The 13049-nt window shown below is 67.0% G+C and overlaps 10 non-coding genes across 10 annotated transcripts; 4 read left to right on the top strand and 6 right to left on the bottom strand.

Annotated features, from left to right (window-relative positions):
* Nucleotides 1–2483: 2483 nt before the first annotated feature.
* Nucleotides 2484–2555, bottom strand: TRNAE-CUC (transfer RNA glutamic acid (anticodon CUC)). Its single transcript has one exon. It is a non-coding gene; the product is annotated as a tRNA-Glu (tRNA).
* A 257-nt stretch (nt 2556–2812) lies between these two features.
* TRNAG-UCC (transfer RNA glycine (anticodon UCC)) lies at nt 2813–2884 on the bottom strand. The gene has a single exon. It is a non-coding gene; the product is annotated as a tRNA-Gly (tRNA).
* Nucleotides 2885–3662: 778 nt separating this feature from the next.
* TRNAD-GUC (transfer RNA aspartic acid (anticodon GUC)) lies at nt 3663–3734 on the bottom strand. Its single transcript has one exon. It is a non-coding gene; the product is annotated as a tRNA-Asp (tRNA).
* Nucleotides 3735–4391: 657 nt separating this feature from the next.
* TRNAL-CAG (transfer RNA leucine (anticodon CAG)) lies at nt 4392–4474 on the top strand. Its single transcript has one exon. It is a non-coding gene; the product is annotated as a tRNA-Leu (tRNA).
* Nucleotides 4475–5494: 1020 nt separating this feature from the next.
* On the top strand, nt 5495–5565 carry TRNAG-GCC (transfer RNA glycine (anticodon GCC)). Its single transcript has one exon. It is a non-coding gene; the product is annotated as a tRNA-Gly (tRNA).
* Nucleotides 5566–8900: 3335 nt separating this feature from the next.
* TRNAE-CUC (transfer RNA glutamic acid (anticodon CUC)) lies at nt 8901–8972 on the bottom strand. The gene has a single exon. It is a non-coding gene; the product is annotated as a tRNA-Glu (tRNA).
* A 257-nt stretch (nt 8973–9229) lies between these two features.
* On the bottom strand, nt 9230–9301 carry TRNAG-UCC (transfer RNA glycine (anticodon UCC)). The gene has a single exon. It is a non-coding gene; the product is annotated as a tRNA-Gly (tRNA).
* A 772-nt stretch (nt 9302–10073) lies between these two features.
* Nucleotides 10074–10145, bottom strand: TRNAD-GUC (transfer RNA aspartic acid (anticodon GUC)). The gene has a single exon. It is a non-coding gene; the product is annotated as a tRNA-Asp (tRNA).
* A 657-nt stretch (nt 10146–10802) lies between these two features.
* Nucleotides 10803–10885, top strand: TRNAL-CAG (transfer RNA leucine (anticodon CAG)). The gene has a single exon. It is a non-coding gene; the product is annotated as a tRNA-Leu (tRNA).
* Nucleotides 10886–11905: 1020 nt separating this feature from the next.
* TRNAG-GCC (transfer RNA glycine (anticodon GCC)) lies at nt 11906–11976 on the top strand. Its single transcript has one exon. It is a non-coding gene; the product is annotated as a tRNA-Gly (tRNA).
* The last annotated feature ends 1073 nt before the right edge of the window (nt 11977–13049 follow it).

The following is a 13049-nucleotide window of genomic DNA, read 5'->3' as shown; positions in this document are numbered from 1 at the left end:
GCCCTCCCCTCCCCTCCCCTCCCCTCTCCTCCCCTTCCCTTCCCTTCCCATCCCATCAATCTCCGCCACTGTTTCTGCCTTTGCTCCCGCGCCTCTCTAGCTCACTGAATCTCACTCTCATTCTTGATGCCCCTTGGGCTCCCTTGCCCTCCATCTGCCCCCCACTGGTTCACCTGAGCTACTTGCCCAGTGACACGCCCTGGTTGCCAGCTTGACTGGGGTTGGTAGTGGTGGGAGTAGTCTAAGTAGGGCGGCGGTGGGGGTGCGGGGTGGGGGGGATTTGGGGCTGTTTGAGAGGTACCAGAGAGTATGTGGGACTGGGGAGTGGGACAGAAAGGCACAGGAGAGACACGACCGGGCTGTGGTCCTTTCTCGAGGCTTAGTCTTGAGGGCCCACCTTAAGCCGACAGGTTTGCCATCTACTTTGCAGCCTGTGACCGGCTAACTCGCACCTCTCTCAAATAAATACCGAGCCCGGCCACCCATGCGTTTCTAGATGCTCTCCTCGCCCCCACCCCTCCGACACCCTCTCTGCAATCCTCCCCACCCCTACCCCACCGTGCCCCGATGAACCCACGGCCTCCACAGAGCCAGTGTGCCAGTGGTGCGCAAGAACAATTCTGTTAGCCCTTGCTGTCTTCGCGGCTGCTGTGCCTCCCTGGTCTCCTTCTCTCACCCCACTCCCCACCCCCCAGCACTCAACCAGCACCCTTGCCCTCCTGGCCCTTGTCACAAGCCCATGGCACAAGCCAAGAGCACGACAGAACAGCACCCCCACCCACTGGCACCCTCTGGTCCCACCAAGACGATGGAGGGCACTGACTGCAGGGCAGATGGTGCGCTTGTGTGCCCCACCGCCACCAGGCCGCCCGCACCCCAAGGCGAGTCTGCACGCCCTTCAATGTGTGTGTGTGTGTGTGTGTGTGTGTGTGTGTGTGTGCTTCTCAGGATCTGAGCCCTGCCCGCCTCCCGAGAGAGCCCTCCTGCCCAGGAAACCCCGTGAGGTGCAGGGCCGCTCTCCCATTCCAGGGGCCGCGGGCTCTCAGAATCCACTCCACCGCACTGGCCTTCCAAAACCTCTGTCTCTGAACCCGGGGAATGGCCATGCAAAGCCCCGGTGCCCTGGGCTCTGATCCCCATGCCCACCCTCAGGGGAGGATGCACTTTGGAGACGTGTGTGACGTCAATGAGCCAGTCAGGCAGCAGGAAACGCGTGGTTCGGCAGGAGCTTTGCCCGCTGTGAAGCTTGCCCCAGCATGCTACCCTGTCTGTCAGACCGCAGGGTTCTGCACTCGCAAAAGGCTGTAGGGATCCCTTGGACCTCAGGTGTATTTTCACACAAGTAGACACAGATGGGACAACAGAGACACAGAGGTAGGTCTGTGGGTGAGATCGCCGCCCCAACCCCCCCTAAACCCTTCCCCCCCCTCAGCCCCCTCCGCCCCATCACGGCCCCAACCCCCTTCGGGAAATGGGATTGCCAAAGGAAACCACCTTGGAGCAACCATGAGACTGTCTCTACAGAGCTGGCTACAGGCGTTGGGACCGCACGGTGGCAGTGTGTTCGGACTCGTGCCAGGATCCCCAGTTAGACAGGAATGGGAGAAACACGTCGTCCTTCCGCTGAGTAAGGCCGAGGGACAGTCTGGAGGAGGGCAAGAAGGGTGCTCTGGGCAACGTTCTCTCTAGGTGGACAGCTGTGTGGGCAGTGCTCAGGGGATGTGGTGAGAATGATGAGGAAAGGTGAGTGCTGGCACCCTCTCCCACCCAACAGTCCCCGGCTCCCTGACACCCCTCCCCAAGCCACCTGTAGACCAGTGTCCCCAGACACCTGCTTCCTCTCCTTGCACGCCCCACAATCGCGACCTACATACACCCTGTCTGCCACTCACGGATCAAATTCCCCATCATCCTTCTTTTGTCCCCAAATCCCAAAACCTCCCGCCACCACCACCACCACCACCACCACCACCACCACCACCACCACCACCACCACCACCACCACCACCACCACCACCGCTGCCACCGCAGCAGCCAACACTTCCCCACCCACACCCCCAAGCGCTCAAAAGCTAACTCACTCACTCACTCACTCACTCACTCACTCACTCACTCACACCCTCCCCAGCCTTCCACCATCCTTCCTCCCAACTGGCGGCGTCCACGCGTCCCAGGTGGGCCACCTTGGGCTCCTGAATCTTTCTCCCTCGCTAGCGTTGTCCTGCTGGCGCAAGCGCTGGCAGTGATCGTCGAGGGAACGCGCAGGGAGGTCAGCCTGGCGCGTGGTGTTGAGGGCTGAGCGGGCAGATCCTGAGAGCATAGGCACCGGGGCCGGGGACCGTAGCAGGTGCGCACGTGCGTGGCCTTGCCGGCGGCAGGGCCCGTGAAGTGGCTCAAGGTAGCCAGCGTTGGCGAGAGTAAAAGAGTGGTAGGTTGAGCGAGTGGCAAGTGTGTGTGGGGGCAGCGCCAGGCAGAAGAAAAGCTTCCCTGACCGGGAATCGAACCCGGGCCGCGGCGGTGAGAGCGCCGAATCCTAACCACTAGACCACCAGGGAGCGTGGGAGCGCCTGTCCCGTCCATGCCACCTGCACTCGGAGCCCGCGCACCCATGGGCGCCCTGGCCAGCGGCCTCCCCGCCACGAGAGCACGGTGCCCTCTCCGACTTGGAGGCAGCTCCCCCAAAACACTGCGCGCCCGCCGCCTTCCCACGCAACTGGCGCGGGCAAAGCCACAGACCCAAGCTGCTCCCACATGCAACGCACTCACACCTGGCACGGAGGCCCCTGGGCTTCCCCGCAAAAGGTCGACCTACTGCGTTGGCCGGGAATCGAACCCGGGTCAACTGCTTGGAAGGCAGCTATGCTCACCACTATACCACCAACGCGGCACAGCCCGGGCTCCACCAACACCACGGCCAGCAGGCTCCCCGCCGCCAGCGGCAGCTGCTACTACCGCCGTCGCTACCGCCGCTCGCGCCTCGGCAGCCGCCGCCCGGCGCAGCCCTGTCCTTCCTGGACGCCAGGCGCCGTGCCACCCGCAGCGGCCGCTCGGGCCAGCCAAGCCCCGCTGCTCGCTCTCGCGGACCTAGCGCGCGCCCGGCCCCGGCCCCGGCCCCGGCCCCGGCCGCGGCCGCTGGGGGCGCCCGACCGGGCTCTCGCTGCCCCGACGCCGCAGCCCCGCGCACCCCCGCACCCGAGGCGCCCGACACCCCGACTTGGAGCGCCGGGTTTCTCCAAGGCCCTCCCTGCCTTCGGCGTCGGCTCGCGCCAGTTCCGCGGGCCTCAGCCAGGGCACAGGCGGCACTCAGGAGCAGCAGGAGGGTGATGCCCACCAGGGGGATCCCCCTACCTGCCCTGGCACCTGCGTGTGGGACTCCCTGCGAGGCCCGCGGCCAGCCTGAGCCGGATGGAGGCAGACACAGCTTTGGGACGGGCCGCTGGCCAGGCGCTTCGGACGCCAGAGAAAGAAGGCTGCTGTGGCGGGCGGGCGCGCGACTGGGCACCAGGAAGAAGGGCAGGGGAGCTGCGGCCGGAGGGTGGGCAGGCCAGGCGGGCGGCTTGGCAAGAACGGCTGGCGGGCGCCGGCCACTGGGCCTGCCTGAGAGCGGGGACCGGGTGGGCTGGTGGGTGGCCGTGGCAGAGTCCCAAAAAAAGGGACTGTGCCTCCCCGTCGGGGAATCGAACCCCGGTCTCCCGCGTGACAGGCGGGGATACTCACCACTATACTAACGAGGACGGCGGCTGCCGTCTGGGTGCCAGACCTCTCTCCGGCCGCCACCGCCACCGCCACCGCCACCGCCACCGCCGACGCCCACCCAGACGCCGTCGCTGCGCCCCCACGCCCAACACTGCTCCTCTCCCTTGGCCCACTGGCTCGCCGCGCAGAGTCCTCAACCCGCACCTCGCCCCGCACCAGCCCGACCCGCTTGCGACGCTCGCCGCGAGACACAGCCTCTCGTGCCGACTGGCGCCCGCCTCAACCCGCTGCCTGGGGCCTCCAGGGCGAGCGCCAGTGCCAGCGCGCGCGCCCGCCCGCCCGTCGCTCCGGCAGAGAGGCCCGGCGGCCCCCACTCCCGCGCGCAGGCCACAGGTGGCAGCCAGAGGAGGAGGACCAGTTTGGAGCGCAAGCCCAGCTGAGCGAGGAGAGTGCCTCGGTGCAGGATGCGGCGTCGGGGGCGGGCCCCAGCAGCCCGTCAACCCAAAGGCAGCGCACCTGGAGGCGCTGGGCCCGGGCTCAAGCACGTCGCCTGCTCCGCTGGCCACGTTCTGGCTCAGCTCCAGTGCTGGCGCCCCAGCCCAGCTTCCTTGGTGCCGCCACTCGGGCCGCCCAGGAGCGGCACCCGTGTGGGCCCCCTGGCCGAGCCAGGCGGCCGTGGGCGCTTGGGGCGAGCCGTCAGGATGGCCGAGCGGTCTAAGGCGCTGCGTTCAGGTCGCAGTCTCCCCTGGAGGCGTGGGTTCGAATCCCACTCCTGACACAGCAGCCTTTTTGGCAACAACAAACAGCCTGGACCCACCCGCCGCACACACACCCCTCTCCGGGCCGGCAGGCCACTGGCGCTCCTTGCGCCTCTCCAGCCGCCAGCGCCGGCCACGGGCGGGTCTCGCCGCCCCATCTGCACAGCGCTGACAGATGTGCTCCTACTGCAGCTCCCGCACACCTTCAATCCTCTGGCTTGGACAACCACAGGCCCCTCCAGGACCCCAGCCCCACCCCCACCCCCGCGGGCGCCACACGCCACCTTCAGCCGGGGAGCCTCAGCCGGGGATCCTTAGCAAGGGTCCACGCAGAGCGCTCGGCCCCGCAGCGCTCGCCACCCGATCCCACGGGATCGCACAGCCCCAGTGCGCGCGTGGGCCGGACCTCACTCGCCCGGCTCACGCGCGGGCTGGGGCCTTTCTTCTGCCGACGTGCCGCCTCGGGAAGCGACGGGCACAGGGGCATCGGCGCGGCCACCACCCGTTCCCTCCCCCTCCCGGCCCCCAGCGAAGTGGGTCGGTCGCTGTTGGGGGCGGGGGGGTCACTGCTGGGACCGCCGCGGGAACCTTGGCCGCGCTGCTTGGGCTCCGCCAGCGAGCCGGCGAGCGGCAGCGCGCGCGCACGGGACCCGTCTTCTTGCGACTCTGGGCGTCCTCCCAACGTCTGCCTGCCACAAGACTGCCCTTCGGTCTCGCTAGGTCGGGACCCTGCGCATGCCTGGGCTCCAAGCTCCAGGGCCGCCTGTACCCCGGCGCACCACTGGCTGTCGCCTGCACTGCTACTCAAGGGGAGTGGGGGTCCCAACGCCACGTCCCCACGCCATGTCGCGCCCACTCTCCCTCCCACTGCCAGCTCCGCTCCCGCTCCCACCACCACTCGCACCCGCGCCCAAGAACTCGCCCGGTAGGCCAGTCGGGCAGTGAGCAGTGTCTGGCGCTCCTCCACCAGTGGCAGCGGGGCGGCCGGGAGGAGGCAGGCCCACAGGCTGCAGCTGGCAGACTGTCGAGGAGGTAGCAGCGCATGGGTGGTTCAGTGGTAGAATTCTCGCCTGCCACGCGGGAGGCCCGGGTTCGATTCCCGGCCCATGCAGCCCACGGTCCCCTTTTGGTCCTGCCACATCAAAGGCTCACGGAGGGCTGCTCTGACCTCAGCTCTGCTCAGCTCTGACAAGCCCACACCCAGTCTCGCTTACCCCCTTCTCTTGGCTGCCGCTGCCCGCTGCCCGCTGCCCGCTGCCCACGACGCCCGCCTCTGCAGAGACCAAGGACCCAAAGGCCCTACCAGCGCACCCCTCGCCAGCACGCTCCACCCGCCGCCATCCCTGCCGCGCCCCACCTCCAACCACCCTTCTTTCTGCCCAGCCTCCCCGTTTCCTTTCTGGTCTTCAGGATCCCACACAACCTTCACCTCACGTTTCCCTTCAGTCCCAGACAGCATGCTAAAACACTCTGAAGCAGCGGCCCTTCAGGGCTCGACACCCTTCCCATCTCCGCGGCGCAATCCTGCTCACACTGCAAAAAACGACCCCATCCTTCCCAGGAAGGCCCACGCACGCACTCAAACTCCACAGAGAGATTCGGTCCTTTGGGCTACATGCTGATCACGGTCCCTCTCCCACCACAGACCAAGGACAGTCCCTATTGCAGAGGCACTCTGCCACACCTAGCCACCACCTCTTCTTCAATCTGCCCATTGCCATAGTGCCTGGGTCCCCTCGCCTGACTTTGGGTGGACGGTCTGTGGGGTCATTTGTTCACACGTGAGTGGAGGGCTGAAGGAGGAGAGGGGTGGGGGAGGCTATTTCAACCTGCACGGAGTCTGCCCAAGGCCCACCCGCCCCCACGCCCGACGCCCATCCATCCCAAGCACCCGCCTCACACGCTACTCCAGCCAGTTGAGTGTGTGCTACCCCTTGCCTGCCCTTTCCTCATATTTTCTCCCTCCCCTGCCCTCCCCTCCCCTCCCCTCCCCTCTCCTCCCCTTCCCTTCCCTTCCCATCCCATCAATCTCCGCCACTGTTTCTGCCTTTGCTCCCGCGCCTCTCTAGCTCACTGAATCTCACTCTCATTCTTGATGCCCCTTGGGCTCCCTTGCCCTCCATCTGCCCCCCACTGGTTCACCTGAGCTACTTGCCCAGTGACACGCCCTGGTTGCCAGCTTGACTGGGGTTGGTAGTGGTGGGAGTAGTCTAAGTAGGGCGGCGGTGGGGGTGCGGGGTGGGGGGGATTTGGGGCTGTTTGAGAGGTACCAGAGAGTATGTGGGACTGGGGAGTGGGACAGAAAGGCACAGGAGAGACACGACCGGGCTGTGGTCCTTTCTCGAGGCTTAGTCTTGAGGGCCCACCTTAAGCCGACAGGTTTGCCATCTACTTTGCAGCCTGTGACCGGCTAACTCGCACCTCTCTCAAATAAATACCGAGCCCGGCCACCCATGCGTTTCTAGATGCTCTCCTCGCCCCCACCCCTCCGACACCCTCTCTGCAATCCTCCCCACCCCTACCCCACCGTGCCCCGATGAACCCACGGCCTCCACAGAGCCAGTGTGCCAGTGGTGCGCAAGAACAATTCTGTTAGCCCTTGCTGTCTTCGCGGCTGCTGTGCCTCCCTGGTCTCCTTCTCTCACCCCACTCCCCACCCCCCAGCACTCAACCAGCACCCTTGCCCTCCTGGCCCTTGTCACAAGCCCATGGCACAAGCCAAGAGCACGACAGAACAGCACCCCCACCCACTGGCACCCTCTGGTCCCACCAAGACGATGGAGGGCACTGACTGCAGGGCAGATGGTGCGCTTGTGTGCCCCACCGCCACCAGGCCGCCCGCACCCCAAGGCGAGTCTGCACGCCCTTCAATGTGTGTGTGTGTGTGTGTGTGTGTGTGTGTGTGTGTGTGCTTCTCAGGATCTGAGCCCTGCCCGCCTCCCGAGAGAGCCCTCCTGCCCAGGAAACCCCGTGAGGTGCAGGGCCGCTCTCCCATTCCAGGGGCCGCGGGCTCTCAGAATCCACTCCACCGCACTGGCCTTCCAAAACCTCTGTCTCTGAACCCGGGGAATGGCCATGCAAAGCCCCGGTGCCCTGGGCTCTGATCCCCATGCCCACCCTCAGGGGAGGATGCACTTTGGAGACGTGTGTGACGTCAATGAGCCAGTCAGGCAGCAGGAAACGCGTGGTTCGGCAGGAGCTTTGCCCGCTGTGAAGCTTGCCCCAGCATGCTACCCTGTCTGTCAGACCGCAGGGTTCTGCACTCGCAAAAGGCTGTAGGGATCCCTTGGACCTCAGGTGTATTTTCACACAAGTAGACACAGATGGGACAACAGAGACACAGAGGTAGGTCTGTGGGTGAGATCGCCGCCCCAACCCCCCCTAAACCCTTCCCCCCCCTCAGCCCCCTCCGCCCCATCACGGCCCCAACCCCCTTCGGGAAATGGGATTGCCAAAGGAAACCACCTTGGAGCAACCATGAGACTGTCTCTACAGAGCTGGCTACAGGCGTTGGGACCGCACGGTGGCAGTGTGTTCGGACTCGTGCCAGGATCCCCAGTTAGACAGGAATGGGAGAAACACGTCGTCCTTCCGCTGAGTAAGGCCGAGGGACAGTCTGGAGGAGGGCAAGAAGGGTGCTCTGGGCAACGTTCTCTCTAGGTGGACAGCTGTGTGGGCAGTGCTCAGGGGATGTGGTGAGAATGATGAGGAAAGGTGAGTGCTGGCACCCTCTCCCACCCAACAGTCCCCGGCTCCCTGACACCCCTCCCCAAGCCACCTGTAGACCAGTGTCCCCAGACACCTGCTTCCTCTCCTTGCACGCCCCACAATCGCGACCTACATACACCCTGTCTGCCACTCACGGATCAAATTCCCCATCATCCTTCTTTTGTCCCCAAATCCCAAAACCTCCCGCCACCACCACCACCACCACCACCACCACCACCACCACCACCACCACCACCACCACCACCACCACCACCACCACCGCTGCCACCGCAGCAGCCAACACTTCCCCACCCACACCCCCAAGCGCTCAAAAGCTAACTCACTCACTCACTCACTCACTCACTCACTCACACCCTCCCCAGCCTTCCACCATCCTTCCTCCCAACTGGCGGCGTCCACGCGTCCCAGGTGGGCCACCTTGGGCTCCTGAATCTTTCTCCCTCGCTAGCGTTGTCCTGCTGGCGCAAGCGCTGGCAGTGATCGTCGAGGGAACGCGCAGGGAGGTCAGCCTGGCGCGTGGTGTTGAGGGCTGAGCGGGCAGATCCTGAGAGCATAGGCACCGGGGCCGGGGACCGTAGCAGGTGCGCACGTGCGTGGCCTTGCCGGCGGCAGGGCCCGTGAAGTGGCTCAAGGTAGCCAGCGTTGGCGAGAGTAAAAGAGTGGTAGGTTGAGCGAGTGGCAAGTGTGTGTGGGGGCAGCGCCAGGCAGAAGAAAAGCTTCCCTGACCGGGAATCGAACCCGGGCCGCGGCGGTGAGAGCGCCGAATCCTAACCACTAGACCACCAGGGAACGTGGGAGCGCCTGTCCCGTCCATGCCACCTGCACTCGGAGCCCGCGCACCCATGGGCGCCCTGGCCAGCGGCCTCCCCGCCACGAGAGCACGGTGCCCTCTCCGACTTGGAGGCAGCTCCCCCAAAACACTGCGCGCCCGCCGCCTTCCCACGCAACTGGCGCGGGCAGAGCCACAGACCCAAGCTGCTCCCACACGCAACGCACTCACACCTGGCACGGAGGCCCCTGGGCTTCCCCGCAAAAGGTCGACCTACTGCGTTGGCCGGGAATCGAACCCGGGTCAACTGCTTGGAAGGCAGCTATGCTCACCACTATACCACCAACGCGGCACAGCCCGGGCTCCACCAACACCACGGCCAGCAGGCTCCCCGCCGCCAGCGGCAGCTGCTACTACCGCCGTCGCTACCGCCGCTCGCGCCTCGGCAGCCGCCGCCCGGCGCAGCCCTGTCCTTCCTGGACGCCAGGCGCCGTGCCACCCGCAGCGGCCGCTCGGGCCAGCCAAGCCCCGCTGCTCGCTCTCGCGGACCTAGCGCGCGCCCGGCCCCGGCCCCGGCCCCGGCCGCGGCCGCTGGGGGCGCCTGACCGGGCTCTCGCTGCCGCGACGCCGCAGCCCCGCGCACCCCCGCACCCGAGGCGCCCGACACCCCGACTTGGAGCGCCGGGTTTCTCCAAGGCCCTCCCTGCCTTCGGCGTCGGCTCGCGCCAGTTCCGCGGGCCTCAGCCAGGGCACAGGCGGCACTCAGGAGCAGCAGGAGGGTGATGCCCACCAGGGGGATCCCCCTACCTGCCCTGGCACCTGCGTGTGGGACTCCCTGCGAGGCCCGCGGCCAGCCTGAGCCGGATGGAGGCAGACACAGCTTTGGGACGGGCCGCTGGCCAGGCGCTTCGGACGCCAGAGAAAGAAGGCTGCTGTGGCGGGCGGGCGCGCGACTGGGCACCAGGAAGAAGGGCAGGGGAGCTGCGGCCGGAGGGTGGGCAGGCCAGGCGGGCGGCTTGGCAAGAACGGCTGGCGGGCGCCGGCCACTGGGCCTGCCTGAGAGCGGGGACCGGGTGGGCTGGTGGGTGGCCGTGGCAGAGTCCCAAAAAAAGGGACTGTGCCTCCCCGTCGGGGAATCGAACCCCGGTCTCCCGCGTGACAGGCGGGGATACTCACCACTATACTAACGAGGACGGCGGCTGCCGTCTGGGTGCCAGACCTCTCTCCGGCCGCCACCGCCACCGCCACCGCCACCGCCACCGCCGACGCCCACCCAGACGCCGTCGCTGCGCCCCCACGCCCAACACTGCTCCTCCCCCTTGGCCCACTGGCTCGCCGCGCAGAGTCCTCAACCCGCACCTCGCCCCGCACCAGCCCGACCCGCTTGCGACGCTCGCCGCGAGACACAGCCTCTCGTGCCGACTGGCGCCCGCCTCAACCCGCTGCCTGGGGCCTCCAGGGCGAGCGCCAGTGCCAGCGCGCGCGCCCGCCCGCCCGTCGCTCCGGCAGAGAGGCCCGGCGGCCCCCACTCCCGCGCGCAGGCCACAGGTGGCAGCCAGAGGAGGAGGACCAGTTTGGAGCGCAAGCCCAGCTGAGCGAGGAGAGTGCCTCGGTGCAGGATGCGGCGTCGGGGGCGGGCCCCAGCAGCCCGTCAACCCAAAGGCAGCGCACCTGGAGGCGCTGGGCCCGGGCTCAAGCACGTCGCCTGCTCCGCTGGCCACGTTCTGGCTCAGCTCCAGTGCTGGCGCCCCAGCCCAGCTTCCTTGGTGCCGCCACTCGGGCCGCCCAGGAGCGGCACCCGTGTGGGCCCCCTGGCCGAGCCAGGCGGCCGTGGGCGCTTGGGGCGAGCCGTCAGGATGGCCGAGCGGTCTAAGGCGCTGCGTTCAGGTCGCAGTCTCCCCTGGAGGCGTGGGTTCGAATCCCACTCCTGACACAGCAGCCTTTTTGGCAACAACAAACAGCCTGGACCCACCCGCCGCACACACACCCCTCTCCGGGCCGGCAGGCCACTGGCGCTCCTTGCGCCTCTCCAGCCGCCAGCGCCGGCCACGGGCGGGTCTCGCCGCCCCATCTGCACAGCGCTGACAGATGTGCTCCTACTGCAGCTCCCGCACACCTTCAATCCTCTGGCTTGGACAACCACAGGCCCCTCCAGGACCCCAGCCCCACCCCCACCCCCGCGGGCGCCACACGCCACCTTCAGCCGGGGAGCCTCAGCCGGGGATCCTTAGCAAGGGTCCACGCAGAGCGCTCGGCCCCGCAGCGCTCGCCACCCGATCCCACGGGATCGCACAGCCCCAGTGCGCGCGTGGGCCGGACCTCACTCGCCCGGCTCACGCGCGGGCTGGGGCCTTTCTTCTGCCGACGTGCCGCCTCGGGAAGCGACGGGCACAGGGGCATCGGCGCGGCCACCACCCGTTCCCTCCCCCTCCCGGCCCCCAGCGAAGTGGGTCGGTCGCTGTTGGGGGCGGGGGGGTCACTGCTGGGACCGCCGCGGGAACCTTGGCCGCGCTGCTTGGGCTCCGCCAGCGAGCCGGCGAGCGGCAGCGCGCGCGCACGGGACCCGTCTTCTTGCGACTCTGGGCGTCCTCCCAACGTCTGCCTGCCACAAGACTGCCCTTCGGTCTCGCTAGGTCGGGACCCTGCGCATGCCTGGGCTCCAAGCTCCAGGGCCGCCTGTACCCCGGCGCACCACTGGCTGTCGCCTGCACTGCTACTCAAGGGGAGTGGGGGTCCCAACGCCACGTCCCCACGCCATGTCGCGCCCACTCTCCCTCCCACTGCCAGCTCCGCTCCCGCTCCCACCACCACTCGCACCCGCGCCCAAGAACTCGCCCGGTAGGCCAGTCGGGCAGTGAGCAGTGTCTGGCGCTCCTCCACCAGTGGCAGCGGGGCGGCCGGGAGGAGGCAGGCCCACAGGCTGCAGCTGGCAGACTGTCGAGGAGGTAGCAGCGCATGGGTGGTTCAGTGGTAGAATTCTCGCCTGCCACGCGGGAGGCCCGGGTTCGATTCCCGGCCCATGCAGCCCACGGTCCCCTTTTGGTCCTGCCACATCAAAGGCTCACGGAGGGCTGCTCTGACCTCAGCTCTGCTCAGCTCTGACAAGCCCACACCCAGTCTCGCTTACCCCCTTCTCTTGGCTGCCGCTGCCCGCTGCCCGCTGCCCGCTGCCCGCTGCCCACGACGCCCGCCTCTGCAGAGACCAAGGACCCAAAGGCCCTACCAGCGCACCCCTCGCCAGCACGCTCCACCCGCCGCCATCCCTGCCGCGCCCCACCTCCAACCACCCTTCTTTCTGCCCAGCCTCCCCGTTTCCTTTCTGGTCTTCAGGATCCCACACAACCTTCACCTCACGTTTCCCTTCAGTCCCAGACAGCATGCTAAAACACTCTGAAGCAGCGGCCCTTCAGGGCTCGACACCCTTCCCATCTCCGCGGCGCAATCCTGCTCACACTGCAAAAAACGACCCCATCCTTCCCAGGAAGGCCCACGCACGCACTCAAACTCCACAGAGAGATTCGGTCCTTTGGGCTACATGCTGATCACGGTCCCTCTCCCACCACAGACCAAGGACAGTCCCTATTGCAGAGGCACTCTGCCACACCTAGCCACCACCTCTTCTTCAATCTGCCCATTGCCATAGTGCCTGGGTCCCCTCGCCTGACTTTGGGTGGACGGTCTGTGGGGTCATTTGTTCACACGTGAGTGGAGGGCTGAAGGAGGAGAGGGGTGGGGGAGGCTATTTCAACCTGCACGGAGTCTGCCCAAGGCCCACCCGCCCCCACGCCCGACGCCCATCCATCCCAAGCACCCGCCTCACACGCTACTCCAGCCAGTTGAGTGTGTGCTACCCCTTGCCTGCCCTTTCCTCATATTTTCTCCCTCCCCTGCCCTCCCCTCCCCTCCCCTCCCCTCTCCTCCCCTTCCCTTCCCTTCCCATCCCATCAATCTCCGCCACTGTTTCTGCCTTTGCTCCCGCGCCTCTCTAGCTCACTGAATCTCACTCTCATTCTTGATGCCCCTTGGGCTCCCCCATCTGCCCCCCACTGGTTCACCTGAGCTACTTGCCCAGTGACACGCCCTGGTTGCCAGCTTGA

Source organism: Tenrec ecaudatus, unplaced genomic scaffold, assembly GCF_050624435.1.
Source record: "Tenrec ecaudatus isolate mTenEca1 unplaced genomic scaffold, mTenEca1.hap1 Scaffold_1841, whole genome shotgun sequence".
Classification (NCBI taxonomy): domain Eukaryota; kingdom Metazoa; phylum Chordata; class Mammalia; order Afrosoricida; family Tenrecidae; genus Tenrec; species Tenrec ecaudatus.
This window is presented reverse-complemented; position numbering and strand designations above follow the sequence as displayed.